The following is a 15100-nucleotide window of genomic DNA, read 5'->3' as shown; positions in this document are numbered from 1 at the left end:
TAAACTTCAAATGCGAATCTCATGCAAATCCACATTTTTACAATCCCGTCTATAGCAAGCAATGCTTTACAATGCAAATACATTTGAGCAATACCATTCACCCACAACAATTCCTCAGTGTTGTTATGCAGAAGAGGTCTATTCTTTTCTTTATCTAGCCAGCAGGTATATCTTCAAACCTGATTAACACCTTGACCAATTATGGGGATAAATTTGCCAAAACATTTGCCTCCCCACAAGGCGCTGTGAAATGAGATCACACCCAAACTAATTATAAACAAGTCCCCCAAGTGCCCTAATCAGATATCGGCTCGGCAGCACACTTCATCTTGCGCAGGAAATGGAATTAATCTATAAGGATCTCCATGACTCAGACTTCATTAGACTGCGCCATGCTTTTCCAGTCTCCGAAATTAGACCTGTCATTTAAACCGAGACCTACGTTTATTAGGAGCCAGCCTGTCTCATCAGTGCAATTGAAAAAACATGGTCTGCAGGACTCTGAGAAAAGCATCAGATCCGCTGCCATTGGCCTGGGAGACAGACGCGGAGCCGGGAAAGAGAGGATTAGCATGTGGCGTAGTCTCTGACCACCTCATTTCCTTCCCCGGAGCGATCTCTGTCTTCATCTCTCGCCTGAAGCTACAGCATACGCATGCTATCGCTTGCCATCTTTATGTCTCTGTGTGTCAGAGCTTTGTATTTCCCACAATACTCCACCCTACACTGTCAAAAAATGTTGGATTCCACACTAGTCCTTCATGTTGTCCCAATACAAATCGATTAAGTTTACTTTATTGTTTTTACAAATTTAAGTGGAGTGAACATAAAACCAGGGCCGCTTCTGGCCAAAAAGGTGCCCTAAGCAACATTTTACTGTGGTGCCACAGAGGAACAAAAACACACAAACATATGTATTTGAACTTGTATATATATATATATATATACAGTTGAAGTCAGAATTATTAGCCCCATTGAATTATTAGCCCTCCTGTTTATTTTTTCCCCAATTTCTGTTTAACGGAGAGAAGATTTTTTTCAACACATTTCTAAACATAATAGTTTTAATAACCCATTTCTAATAACTGATTTATTTTATCTTTGCCATGATGACAGTAAATAATATTTGACTAGATATTTTTCAAGACACCTCTATACAGCTTAAGAGACATTTAAAGGCTTAAGTAGGTTCATTAGGTTAACTAGGCAGGTTAGGGTAATTAGGCAAGTTACGATGGTTTGTTTTGTAGACTATCGAAAAAAATATACCTCAAAGGGGCTAATAATTTTGACCTTAAAATGGTTCATAAAAAATTAAAAACTGCTTTTATTCTAGCCAAAATAAAACAATTAAGACTTTCTCGAGAAGAAAAAATATTATCAGACATACTGTGGAAATTTTCTTGCTCTGTTAAACATAATTTGGGGGAAAATAAAAAATAAAAATTTAAAGGGGGGCTAATAATTCTGACTTCAACTGTATATGCATATAAACACTCAAAATTATACTAAAACATTCAACTATTTACATTATAAAATAATAGTTTACAAAATAAACACGGACATGGGTTCTGCAGAAGCATTCCTAATTTCAAACATTTATAAAAGGTAAGGAATAAAATTTTCTCTGTACCTGTAGAAATGGACAGTCCTCAATGCTGCATCCTGTGTCTGTACCAGCTGCTGGTGCCTCTGGAGCAGTGCCACCTCATCTTCTTTTGTGACAAATTTCAGCATTTAACCTCCATGTACAATACAGAAGAAATTAGTCATTTAAAGAAAAACTCATGACACACCATTAAGACAATGGGCTAGTCAAGCACTCTTCATAATGTTTACAAACTACAACCAAAATGAGGATTCAACTTGCACTATAATCTATGGTGACAAAAACTGAGCTTTACTGTCATTATAAATCAAAGACAATTGTCTTTTTAAGAGTTAATGAGTGTACTTTTCAGAAATAAATAATCATTTTATGGCCTGCGGCTTAGTTATTTCACTCATTTTATATTATTGATCTTTCAGAAAACACATAATATTAGTCAGTTTTGTTATTTTAAATGTACAAAAAATAAAAATGTAAAGACAAAAGAGACTTTATTGTCATTGCAGCGATACAACGAAATTAACTTGGCAGCAGAGAGAACAGCAGCAAAAAGAAATGTAGAAATAGACAAAACAAATAAAGATAACTGCACTGAATTATAATAAATAATACATACAGTGAAATAATTGGGCAGTGCATGTGTATGTAGCTGCTGCGCAAACATAATTGTGGCGAAGTTAAACATTAGCCTCACTAATTTACTTAAAGAACCAAAAATATAATGTTTTCCAGGTTTATGGACATAAGTTACCTGAAAGTGCACAGGATTCATCTTGTACTCTTTTTCCTCTTCTCGGCTCCAGACTGCTGTTGTCTTTTCTCAGGCAAAGAGTTGCAACTTGCATCAATTATAATCATATATACTGCTAGCAGCCGCAAACACAAGTGGGCCGGCTGTGGGCACGGAAAAAATGACATCACATGTTTTTTGCGTTCGCCATAAAATGCATTTTTAAAAATGTATTTATTAACATCATCTTAATATATTTTTATTTTATTTTATTTCGTTTTTGTTAATATTACTAAATGAATATTCATTTTCTTTTTGAGAAACCGAGATGGTGGCCCCCTCCAGAGTTGGTGCCCTACGCAACCTGCGTACTCAGCGTATAGGGAGCGGCGGGACCGCATAAAACAATTATGTTGTACCATCAAAAAACTGAAGAATTGTATTGATTCAGCTCATTTTAAATAAATAATTTGAACAAGCAGCCAAAATTCTTTTTTGAGTGTACACTGTAAAAAATATCCGTAAAATAACTATTTTTTGTATCTTGTGACTCATGTTTTTATTATTATTATTATTATTAGTAGTAGTAGTAGTAGTAGTAGTAGTAAAAAAATGACATTTTTAATAGTTTGATGTGATTTATTGTCTGCTTTGGTGTTGTATATTACGTTAAAAAACCTGGTAATAAAGTGCCAGTACTTTTTTCTTTTTATTATTATTATTATTTATTTATTTACATTTTTGAATTGCATTGTGGGACTTTAGTCTTTCCTCCAACAACTTTTGATGTTGTAATGTTTGAAAAAAGAGCTTTTATGGACAATTTCAATAGTTTGATGTGATTTATTGTCTGCTTTGGTGTTGTATATTTGATTCTCTCTATATCATTTATTATGAAATATATTGCTTCAAACCGCTGATAAAATGCAGAGTTGAATTTTCAGCGTCAAAAGTCGACAGAGCTAAGATCAACGTCCCACAATGCAATTCACAACCGTAAATAAACAGAAATAAAATAGTAAATCATGAAATATGGGACCTGTTAATTAACACATTTTTTTTTACAGTATACACCGTTTAAAAAATACCCATAAAAACATGAATATTCTGGTAGCTGGGAATCCAATAAGACAATATAAAATACGAAAAATTGCCGTCCTGTAAAAATACAGTCAATTTCTTATATTCTTATATTAAATTTATTATATTTTATATTCAAAAACTTATACACTGAAAAAAAAATGCATTGGATTTACTATATCTTTTTTAGGTGACTGATCGCAAACAATTTATACGGGATGAATTTAAACAAAAAAATTAATTTAGTAGTGTTCAACTTAATTTATTCGTGTACATTAAGCCCAAATAAATTATTTGCAATAAGTTGCTTTAAAAAATGTAGAAAATCCAATATATCATTTTTTCAGTGTAACTGTACTTTTATTTAATATATTTTGTAATTCCTTCCTTGTAAGTGTTTAATAAAGGATATTTATCTGTGTGAAAACATTAATTACACATAAGACGAAACACCTCACTAATACAAAGTAATACCAAAAATGTCCATTAGAGAAAAAGTTTAGGGAACACTTTAGTTTAGGTCATAATTCATGCTATTTACTGCAGGCGTATTACTTGCCTATTATTAAGATATTAACTGTATATTGGTAGCTATAGAGTATGATCTTATTCTGCATCTCTAATGCTACCCAAAACCTAAACACTACCTTACTAACTACTAATAAACAGCTAATTAGTAGTTTATTAAACTAGTAGTGTTAGTTAATGGTTTTGTTGATACTGTGAACCTAAACTTAAGTGTTTTTTATTTGAAAAAATACAGATTTAATGCTGTTAACAGAATTAATATAATAACATCAACAGTATAAAAATAGTTAAGGAGTTATTTTGTTTTTACATGAATTATAAGAGGTCGATGTATGACGTCTGAACACACTGAACTCTCGTCCTGGCTAACGGCCAGTTTGAGGATGATTTACGGTAGGAGGCTTCATTTCTTCTTACTCAGTAAGTATTTTGAGGCACAAGGCAAACTTGATAATACCATTAATCATCATGTGTTGTGTAAGCCGCTGGTTTTGGTAAAGGCCAAATAGAGACATGTATATGAGCTCTAGAGATCAGAATAGCACACTTCCTTTTGCAGTTTGCAGCATGTATATTTTGCATAGCGTGCAACATTATGGAAGTACTGTATGAAATCAAAGATGGGTACGTAGAGCTATTGTACAGTATCAAACTGGAATTTATTAACATTTCTATTCTCATGGAATGACCTACTATATTTGCCAAATGTGTGAAGTATACAAAAAACACTGCACATTTATAACAAGGCAATACACTTAATTGGAAGTTATGTGATTTGCAGAGTTCTTCTGGTCTTATTATCGTATTATCATTCATTCGGCTAGTCCCTATTTAAATCAGGGGTCGTCACAGCGGAATGAACCACCAACTTATCCAGCATATGTTTTACACAGCGGATGCCCTTCCAGCTACAACCCAGTACACACTCCATACACACTTATTCACACACATACACTACGGAAAATTTCTCTTACCAATTCACAGCGCATGTCTTTGGAGGAAAAACAGGTTTACTCGAACTTTTCGCTTTTAAGTAAACAGGTTAACTTACTTTTAATAGGATAAAGTAACTAATCATTTTTTTTTGATGCAAAGCTGAATCAGTTTAATTTTAGTATCATTACTACAGTCTCAAGTGTCACATGATACAAATCTGAATTCATATTAATATGCTGATTTGCTTTACAAGAAACATTTAATATGATCAAAAAATAAGAACAAATTTATATTTTTTCATTAATTTATTTTCATTCAGCTCAGTCCCTTATTTAGAGGTCGCCACAGCGGAATGAACCTCCAACTATTCCAGCATGTTTTACACAGCAGATGCCCTTCCAGCCGCAACCCAGTACTGGAAATATGTTTTTTGTAAATCCAATATATATATATTTTTCAGAACTCTTTGATAAATAAAAGGTTTTGTTTGAATGTTTGTAAGTGTAAACTGCATTTAATTGAACGCAACATTTTATGGACAAATACTTCACCAGTGACTCGCTCAGCTCATGTTTCGCAAATAAGGCCTATAGCCGGTGTAATTTATTTTCGGGAGGCTTTTGGAAATGCATATCCCTGCTCAATCTCTGAACCCTGTGGCCTGAGACGGAGGGGAACTCACGAAATATGAATTAGATTGATGGATTTAAAATTACAGGGATTAGGTGCAAATAAGAAACCTCGCATGGTCTGCTTTAGCTTCCCCCAGTCTGTTAAATCACTTGAATTAGTCTCTATTGACGTCCGTTTAGCCTGTTTCATGCTGTGGAAAAAGCATGCTTGACTTGCAGCGTGCCATGCAGCAGTGGGTACAACAAATTAAGACCGGCTTCCTCTCCCAGTCAGCCCACTTTCCCAACATGAGGCTTTTCCGTGCTGGAAAACTGCTTGGTCAGCTCTAATGTTGTAAATAGACCTGTGGCTCTGAGAAGACAAAAGTATATTTATTTTTTGTATCTGTCCCTAATAGAAGTATTTGTATTTTAGGAAAATTTACTATTACTTCACTACATTCCTAAACAAAATATTGTACTTCTTTTTACACTACATTTCCTGAATGAAGCCAAGTAGAGAGGTATTTTGAAGGGGAGAAATGGTGACCTGCTTAGAGACGATATATGAGTGTTTAAATCATGAACAAGCTGAATTTGATCAGCTACTGTATCCTGTTCAATTAGTTCACAAACTGAGGAATGAATGTGAATTGAACCCACATCTGTTCATAAGTGAACAGCTCACTGATATAGCTCAAATAATCTGTTCAGAGTGAGTCTCCAGTAAATGATTCATTCATTAAATGTTCTGTTCAGAGTGAATCTGCAGTAAATGATTCATTGATTCAAACAATCTGTTCAGAGTGAATCTGCAGTAAATGATTCACTGATTCAAACAAGCTGTTTAGAGTGAATCTGCAGTAAATGATTCATTGAGTCAAATGATCTGTTTGGAGGAAATCTACAGTAAATGATTCATTAATTAAATGTTCTGTTCAGAGTGAATCTGCAGTAAATGATTCACTGATTCAAACAATCTGTTCAGAGTGAATCTGCAATAAATGATTAACGGATTTAAATGATCAGTTCAGAGTGAGTCTTCAGTAAAAGATTCACTAATTTAAACGATTTGTTCAGAGTGAGTCTTCAATAAATGATTCACTGATTCAAATATTCTGTTCAGAGTGAGTCTCTATTAAATGATTCGCTGAGTCAAATGATCTGTTCAGAGTGAGTCTCCTGTAAATGATTCACTGATTTGAATGATCTGTTCAGAGCGAGTCTACAATAAATGATTCACTGATTTTAAATGTTCTGTTCAGAGTGAGTCTCCAGTGAATCACTGATTCAAATGATCTGTTCAAAGTAAGCCTGCAGTCAATGATTCACTGATTTAAATGTTCTGTCCAGAATAAGTCTGCAGTAAAAGATTCACCGATTTAAATGATTTGTTTAAAGATAGTCTACAGTAAATGATTCACTGATTCAAATATTCTGTTCAGAGTGAATCTCTAGTAAAGGATTCACTGATTTAAATTATCTGTTTAGAATGAGTCTACAGTAAATGATTCACTGATTCAAATATTCTGTTCAGAGTGAGTCTTCAGTAAATAGCCCATTGATTTAAATGATCCGTTTGGATTGAGTTTCCAGTAAATTATTCACTGATTCAAATAGTCTGTTCAGAGTGAGTCTCCAGTAAATGATTCACTGAGAAGTTCCTAATAGATTGTAGGAGAACGTATCGTCCTGCAGGATGTGACATTTCGTTCCACAGTATGTCCACACATGGCAATAAAACTCAACTTGACTTGATACATTTTTCTACAACAGTGTACACCGGCTTATCTCAGTTACCCGTCTGACCCCCTGCCTGGACTTACTTCCAACATTCCTGCAGAGCTTCTGGTTTCCAGGGCAAATGCAGACGGCATGGATGACTGCTACCATCCAGTCATCTTTTGTCCTTTCGGTTGATGAGATAATAGCAAGGCCGGTCACCTTGCTCCAGAAACACACTGGGAGTTGCTCTGATTGGCAACAGCTTGTGCATGCTTAAACACAGCTGGCAGAGGACATCGCTCACTGTCACAGACGTGGCAAAAATCAGCAAGATGAAATATGGCCTGCTCACATTCAGTCTCAATCACTCTTCCTTTGGAGAGAGATAACCTTGAGCCTTAAAGGGATAGTTCATCCCAAAAAAAGAAAGAAAAAATAAGTTATGTTATCAATTATTCACCCTTATGTCATTCCAAATCTAAAACACACTGAGAATGTTTGTGATGTTTTTTTTTTCTTTAGCAGAGCAGAAAAGAAGATTTTTTTAGCTGAAATTGTGGTCCTTGGGGATTTAAAAAGCAAGTAAGATTCAACAGTTGAAAAGACGTACACACAAAACTAAATTAATACATTGTGGTGGAGCAAAATGATCTGAACTGGGAAAATTTATGATTTTCACATTCTGAATGTTTGATTTATTATGTAACTGTCATTGGCTCCGCTAACATGGACATCAGTAATCAAATGATTTGCCTTAATCTGAATTAGACAATAATATGATGAAGGTGTTTAGATGAGCTGCTGTTTAAATGTTCCTTTCATGATCCCGTTTTACATGTTATAGCACATAATTCCATTAACGCTAACCATGTTTCCACCTGAGTTTCATGCAATTTCGGGTGTTTCATTTTTTTAATTTGTCAGTTTGGCACTTTCACTTTCATTCAGGAACATTTCATGCATGCCCCCTGTGACAAACGAGATATTGGATGGGAGGAACTGCTGAAAGAGTGTTGTTTTATTTTAATGGAATTTGAATCGCAAGCCGTATGGGAAAAAAACCTCTGCATTTCACGATGTGTGTGTCTGTGGTCCTTCACTGACTCGATAGGTGCAGAGAATAGTGTCAAACAGCTGTGTGTGTATAGACTATCCTGTTGCAAAATGCGGCGAAAATCCTACATGACATTAATAGTTTGATTGCGGTGTTTACATGTCTGTAGTGCACATCAATAAGGCGAAAATCAGCATACTTCACATCTTAATTCGATTTCTGTTTAGTTCCATTATGACCTTGATTGGATTAAATTATTCAAAAATCGCTGTTTAAATGGTAGACTCTTAATATTAACTCTTAATTGTATTGTCTTAATCATATTAAAATCAGATTATTGCACTGTAAACCCTAATGTTGTCTTTACTTAAACAATTAAGTAAAGTTAACTGAACATAACTTAAAATTTAGCATTTTGGTCCTATCACTTAAAAATATGAGTTAATTTAACTTATGTATCATGAAAATGCATAAACTTAAGATTTTAAGTGTAGTGAGCTCAAAGTCATAATTAATCCTTTGAAAATATAGGTCATTTTCACAAATGTAGTCTTGACTGTAAAATTCTAACATGTGCAACCTTTTAAGTGCAAGGTCTTTTTTAAATCAGAAAACACATGGCTTCAGGTATAATTATTCATCATAATGTGAATAAATGGCTACTTATTATTATTTTTTTAATTTATTTAAACATTTTTTCATAGTATATTATTACACACACTGAAAACCCTAATAAGTTTACTGAACTAAATTAATTGAGTAAACTCGTTGCCTCAATTTAATTGAGTAATGGAGTCTCCCAAAACTTGCATATTTAAGTTTATTTAACTTGCCGGTTTTGTAGACTATACTTAAATTGTTCAGTTCACCAAATTTAGTACTAAGTTTGGTGAACTGAACAATTTAAGGGTTTTCAGTGTGGAGTCCATGTAAATGTACTCATTGACAAGCATAGAAACTGCTGTAAATAATGTTCAGTTTCTTGCACAGATCAATCATTTTGTTTTATAAGATTTTAACGCCTCATCAGAAGCAAGAGGTGTTAATTGTTTTGCCTGCAAATGTTTTTTCAAAGCATCAGTATCTCTTGACATGCATTTTATGAATTTTCAAGAAACACAAAATCTTCTTTAAGAATCTTATCCACTGGCGCTGCTAGGAGGGTGTGGCTGGGGGCTTATTATGACAATTCTAAGGGCCCACGCACTTTATGGGCCCAAAAAGTTACTATTAGCGTTTGGCTTTCTTTACTTTCGCCTGCACTTTTCAGTTACATCCTCCGTCTTTACTTCGGAGGGCCCTCCAAAAAAATTCTGTCATAGGGCCTGAACTAGCCAGCGGCTCCCCTGATTACTTTATGAAGAACAGATTTAATTCCTGCTTGTATTTACATCTAAAGAACGATCAATACACCAAGCGATTCACATATATTTAAGCTCAAATGCACAAGCTTATTTACCAAATGCTATGTGGTAAAAAAAAAAAAAGGCTAAATTAAACATGGTCTATCATTTGAAGTGATTATATCTGGCTTGAATCAAACCACTCGATTCATATGGATTTGCTTTGCCATGCCTATATGACCTTTTTGAATTTTCTAAGTTTTGGTTTGTTAATAAAGGAACAAAAACTTCTCAGATTTTAGAAAAAATCTATATATTCAAAATATAATTTGTGTCTATAGTGTCTATAGATTGTTGATTTTTGGCCATAATTTTACAAATTTGACAAGAAATTTTGTTTGCATTTATGATGACATTTAAAAATACATTTATGATGTAATGATGATGATACATGTATGATGATACATACGTTAATTGTGCGATTATAGGATTACATCCTATAATTTTATCCTATAATAAAAATGCATAAATATTTAGCTGCTTAGTGACATTTTTTTTTGCCTTACAAATTCCGAATAGTTTTGATTTAACATATTATGAGTTATTTTACTGATAATGCATATTGAGCTTGTTTTGGCCTTGTTTTTGAAGCTTTGGTTGCATAAATATCTTGCTATAGTTGCCAACACTGTTTTTTTACCCTCATGTTGTTCTATGCCTGTATGAACAAACCTGTTTTGTCCATGTTTTGTCCACACCTTCGAACGTCATTGGGTCCACAACACTAAAGTCTACGAACGTTCAGTATATGTGACCCTGGACCACAAAATCAGCCTTAGATTGAATGGGTATATGGGTCAAAATTTTATGCCAAAAGTAATATATCAAAACTTACTTATATGCATTGCTAAGTACTTAATTTGGACAACTTTTTCTCAAAAGAACGATGAACCCTCAGATACAAGATTTTTTTAATAGTTGAATCTCAAATTATTGTCCTTTACTGTTAAAAAAAGTTACATAACAGTTTCTGTATTTTGTGATTCACAAGTCTTTTCTGTTTTTTTATGGTTGTGAATAGCATTATGAAAGCTGATCTCTGCTCTGTCGACTTTTTAAAATTCAACTTTATAGTTTAACAAAGTGACTTTTATTGACATTGTTGTAGTTTAAAATAATATAATGCATAATAATTAATATACAGAGAAATAAGGCTGTAAAATAACAGAAAATGTACTGGCAGCTTATTGCAAGGTTTTTGTAGCATAATCTACAACACCAACCCACACAATATATCACATTAAATTATTAAAAAATGTTCATAAAAGTCACATTTTTAAATTTTCAAGGTTAAAAGTTGTAGAAAATGTCTTCTCTATTTGCCTTACAACAATATTTTACATTAAACTATTTAAAAATGTTCATAAAAGTCACCTTTTTAACTTTTTTCAGGTTAAAATGACAGATAAATGGGGGAAAATTGAATAACGGTTCCAGAAAGCAGGTAAGACAAGAGCCAAAAAAAAATATATATATATATATAATAAAATAAACAAGTAAATAACAGGGTGAGAATGTGGTAAAACATGGTAAAAATTAGGTTGCTGCGAGGGCTTTTATTTTTCTAGATTGCTTTTGAAAACACTGTCGGTTGGGCGATTGCACGGTGAGCTGGTCAATCTGTGCTTTTTGAAAGACTATTGGTTGGGTTTAAGGAAGGGGGAGAGTGGGGGGATCGATCAATCGGGCAGTCAGTTAGTCATTCAGTCGACAGCGGCCTCTGGTGGATTCACAAAAAAAGAGCAGACACGAATGGCACTTGTGAGAGAAAGTTGAGATCTCAAAAAGTGTACACAGCGGCCTCTGGCGTACTCGGGAAAACAAAAACGGCAAAAAAGTAACTCCTGGGATGTATTTTGCTGTCTCCAGAAATGTATATAAGGGTACGTAATCAGAATGAGCCTGGGTTGGATATTTTTCACAGTGTGTACTAAGAAAACATCCATCAACGGAAAGCTAATTTATTCACAATGAAACTGTCCTGTAATCAATTATTGACATGTTTTTTTGACCCAAAGTGCTTTACAATCATGTGGGGGGGGGGGGTCTCGCCACACCACCACAAGTGTGCAGCATCCACTTGGATGATGCAACGGCAGCCGCAGGACAATGGCATCAGTGTGCCCACTACTCACCAGCTAAAGGTGGAGTGGAGAGACAGTGATAGAGCCAATTCGGAGGATGGGGATGATTGGGAGGCCATGATCGGTAAGGGCCGATGGAGGAAAGTTACACACTTACTCTTTACCAGAAGTGCCATGGAATTTTTAATGACCACAGAGAGTCAGGACCTCAGTTTAAGGTCTCATCCGAAAGACGGTGCTCACTAATAGTATGGTGTCCTCTTTACTATACTGGGGCATTAGGACCCACACAGGCCGCTGTTTGAGCATCCCCTGCTGGCCTCACTAACACCACTTCAGCACTAACCTAGTCTTCCCATGTGGTCTCCCATCCAGGTCCTGACCAGGCTCAGCCCTGCTTAGCTTCAGTGAGTAACCGGTCTTGGGCTGCAGGGTGATTTGGCTGTGGTTAGATGCCAGTTTGATGTCATTTTGACAGATTGTCAATTGACATTTAATCCATTATCGTTTTTGATGTGTTTTTTATGTCGTTTTATCATCAAAGTGCTCACTGGGTAGAGTTTGAAGGAGGTCTATGTGATTGTCATAATCTGATGCTCATATTTCTCTGCCGTTCTCATCTGTACCTGCATGCTCGTCCATGTCTTGGCTCCATCTACTTCCACTGAGGCGGCAGACCATCACACCATTGATTGATTATTTGTGACGTTGATCCATGATTCATTCCGTTCACTCATCATCTCTCGGCACGCTATAAACAACCAAAGAGACAATGTCAGTGAGTCATATTTCTATCATTTTTATTCCGTGCCAAATGCAACTGATAGCCTTGTATCGTGCGTCGATGGCATGCCACGGCTTGCCTCGACTGCCAAACGCAGACGTTCCTAATTAACTTGCAGCCGACGGAACATGAAAGTTTCAGGGTGCATTTCACCAGCAGCACATGCAACCCAACGAGGGGTGGATAAATTGGCTGTGGGCCGCATTTTTACCCCATGCTCCTCTCGGGAGGCCTGTGGAGACAGGTAAGCCTGTGTTACCATCTGGGCTCCTACAGTAAGAATGAGCCTCCGCTCTTTTTTAATGACACCTTCTAATTGGGCGGCTTTCTTTCAGGGTGGTCAGGAGGGAATACGGTTTGCTGGAAAATTCAGTTAGACGGCCAAGATTGTGTTTGCTATACAAGCCAGAGATCTTGAAATATTAGATCCGCAGTGCAAATCAACAAATGTCATGTAGTGATTTGTATTTCAAAGACTGAAATTAGGGTCTATCTGTGTGATATTGGATATTCCATTGGATATTGGAAAAAACTGACATTGTGGTACTTTTTTGTCTGCGATACATATTGCAATATTGAGTACAGCTTCACCAGATGACTGGACTAGTTCTATTTGGGAATAATTCATGATTTTATACTGATTGTGATGATTTTGTAGAGGAGTTCATCTGCATAAAATACAATAAACCAAACACAAGTGTTGATAATTACAGTAAAGCAAAAATGTAAGTGAAATAAACTGTTTTCTAGGAGTCTAGCAATATTCAGGTACACAAATTGAATAATCAAATGTCACATAACACTGTATAGACTTAATTGTAGATGTACATTAATGCCATTCATCTTTTTAAAGATTACAAACAGTGTACCTTATTGTGCCTGAATGTTTTACCTGGCTTGAAAGCTCTAAAAACATGTGCAAATGACAAACCATCAAGGAAGCAAAGAGATATTAATCCCCTATATTAATTAATTAACTGCAAAGAGAAGTTAAAAATTGTAAATTGAAAAAAAAGCTATCCTCTTTCTAACTTGGTATTTTTGCTTTGTTTTCTAGTACTTTACAATTAACTGTGATATTTTTACTTGAGAAGATACTAAGTTTTATTTTCTAAAACATTCATGAAAATTAAATGCACCTCTTTGGACTGTGGGAGAAACCGAATCATTTCAGTAACTGTACGATTAAACTTTGAAATGACTCCACAAATCATGAGTGTTTTTAACTGTGGCTCCTGGTCAACTCTCTTTATATATATATATATATATATATATATATATATATATATATATATATATATATATATATATATATATATATATATATATATATATATATATATTGAGCAACCCTAACATGAAATATAACATACAAATTAAAAAGTTAAAATGGATCAATTATGGAAAGTCATTTAAATTCAAAGAAGCAAAGAGATATTAATATTCATTCATTCATTCATTTTCTTTTAGGCTCAGTCCTTTTATTAATCTGCGGTCGTCACAGCGGAATGAACCACCAACTTATCCAGTATATGTTTTACACAGCGGATGCCCTTTCAGCTGCAACCCATCACTGGGGAACATCCATACACACTCATTCACACACATACACCACGGACAATTTAGCCTACCTAATTCACCTATACCACATGATTTTTGGACTTGTGGGGGAAATCGAAGCACCTGGAGGAAACCTACGAGAACACGAGGAGAACATGCAAACTCCACACTGAAATGCTAACTGACCCAGCCGGGGATATTAATACTCTATAATAATTAATTCACTGCAAAGGGAAGTTAAAAACAATGAAATGAAAAAAAGAAGCTAGCGTCTTTCTAACTTGGTATTTCTGCTATGTTTTCCAGTACTTTCCAATTCTCTGTGATATTTTTACTTGAGAAAAAACAAAGTTTTATTTTCTAAAATGAAAATTCATGAAAATTAAATGATTGTTACGACACTAAAAACAACACAAAATATTTCAGTGGGTTCATAAAAATAAGCTTAATTCAGCTGTGAAACAAATAGTTTTTTTCCCTGTGGCAATTTTTCTTTTTCAAATTTAATTTGGATAATTAAGTTCATTCATATAATAAGATAATTAGCTTAAGATAAATAAGACAATTAAAGAACTATAAATCAAGATAAATAAAAAAAGATAATTATTTTGTTTTTCAGAAAACAACACTTATAATATCTTAAATATTTCTAGCTTTAAATATAATAAAAAATATATATATAATATAATATATATTTAATATATTATCATGATTTAAATATTTTAGGTAGAATTAAAAAAAAAATTCTTTTACCATGTAATAGTATTTTTATTTTATGAAAAATAGTATTAAAACCAAAGGTGGCACGGTGACACAGAGGGTATCGATGTCACCTCACAGCAAAACGGTCACTGGTTTGAGCCCTGGCATGGGTCAGTTGGCATTTTTGTGGAGTTTGCATGCTCTCCTCGTGTTCATGTGGGTTTCCACCGGGTGCTCCGGTTTCCCCCACAGTCCAAAGGTGAATATAGCTATAGGCGAATTGGTCAATTGGGT

The sequence above is a fragment of the Danio aesculapii genome, chromosome 17 (genome assembly GCF_903798145.1).
Source record: "Danio aesculapii chromosome 17, fDanAes4.1, whole genome shotgun sequence".
Lineage (NCBI taxonomy): Eukaryota > Metazoa > Chordata > Actinopteri > Cypriniformes > Danionidae > Danio > Danio aesculapii.
The sequence above is the reverse complement of the archived record's forward strand: the minus strand, read 5'-3'. Positions refer to the sequence as shown.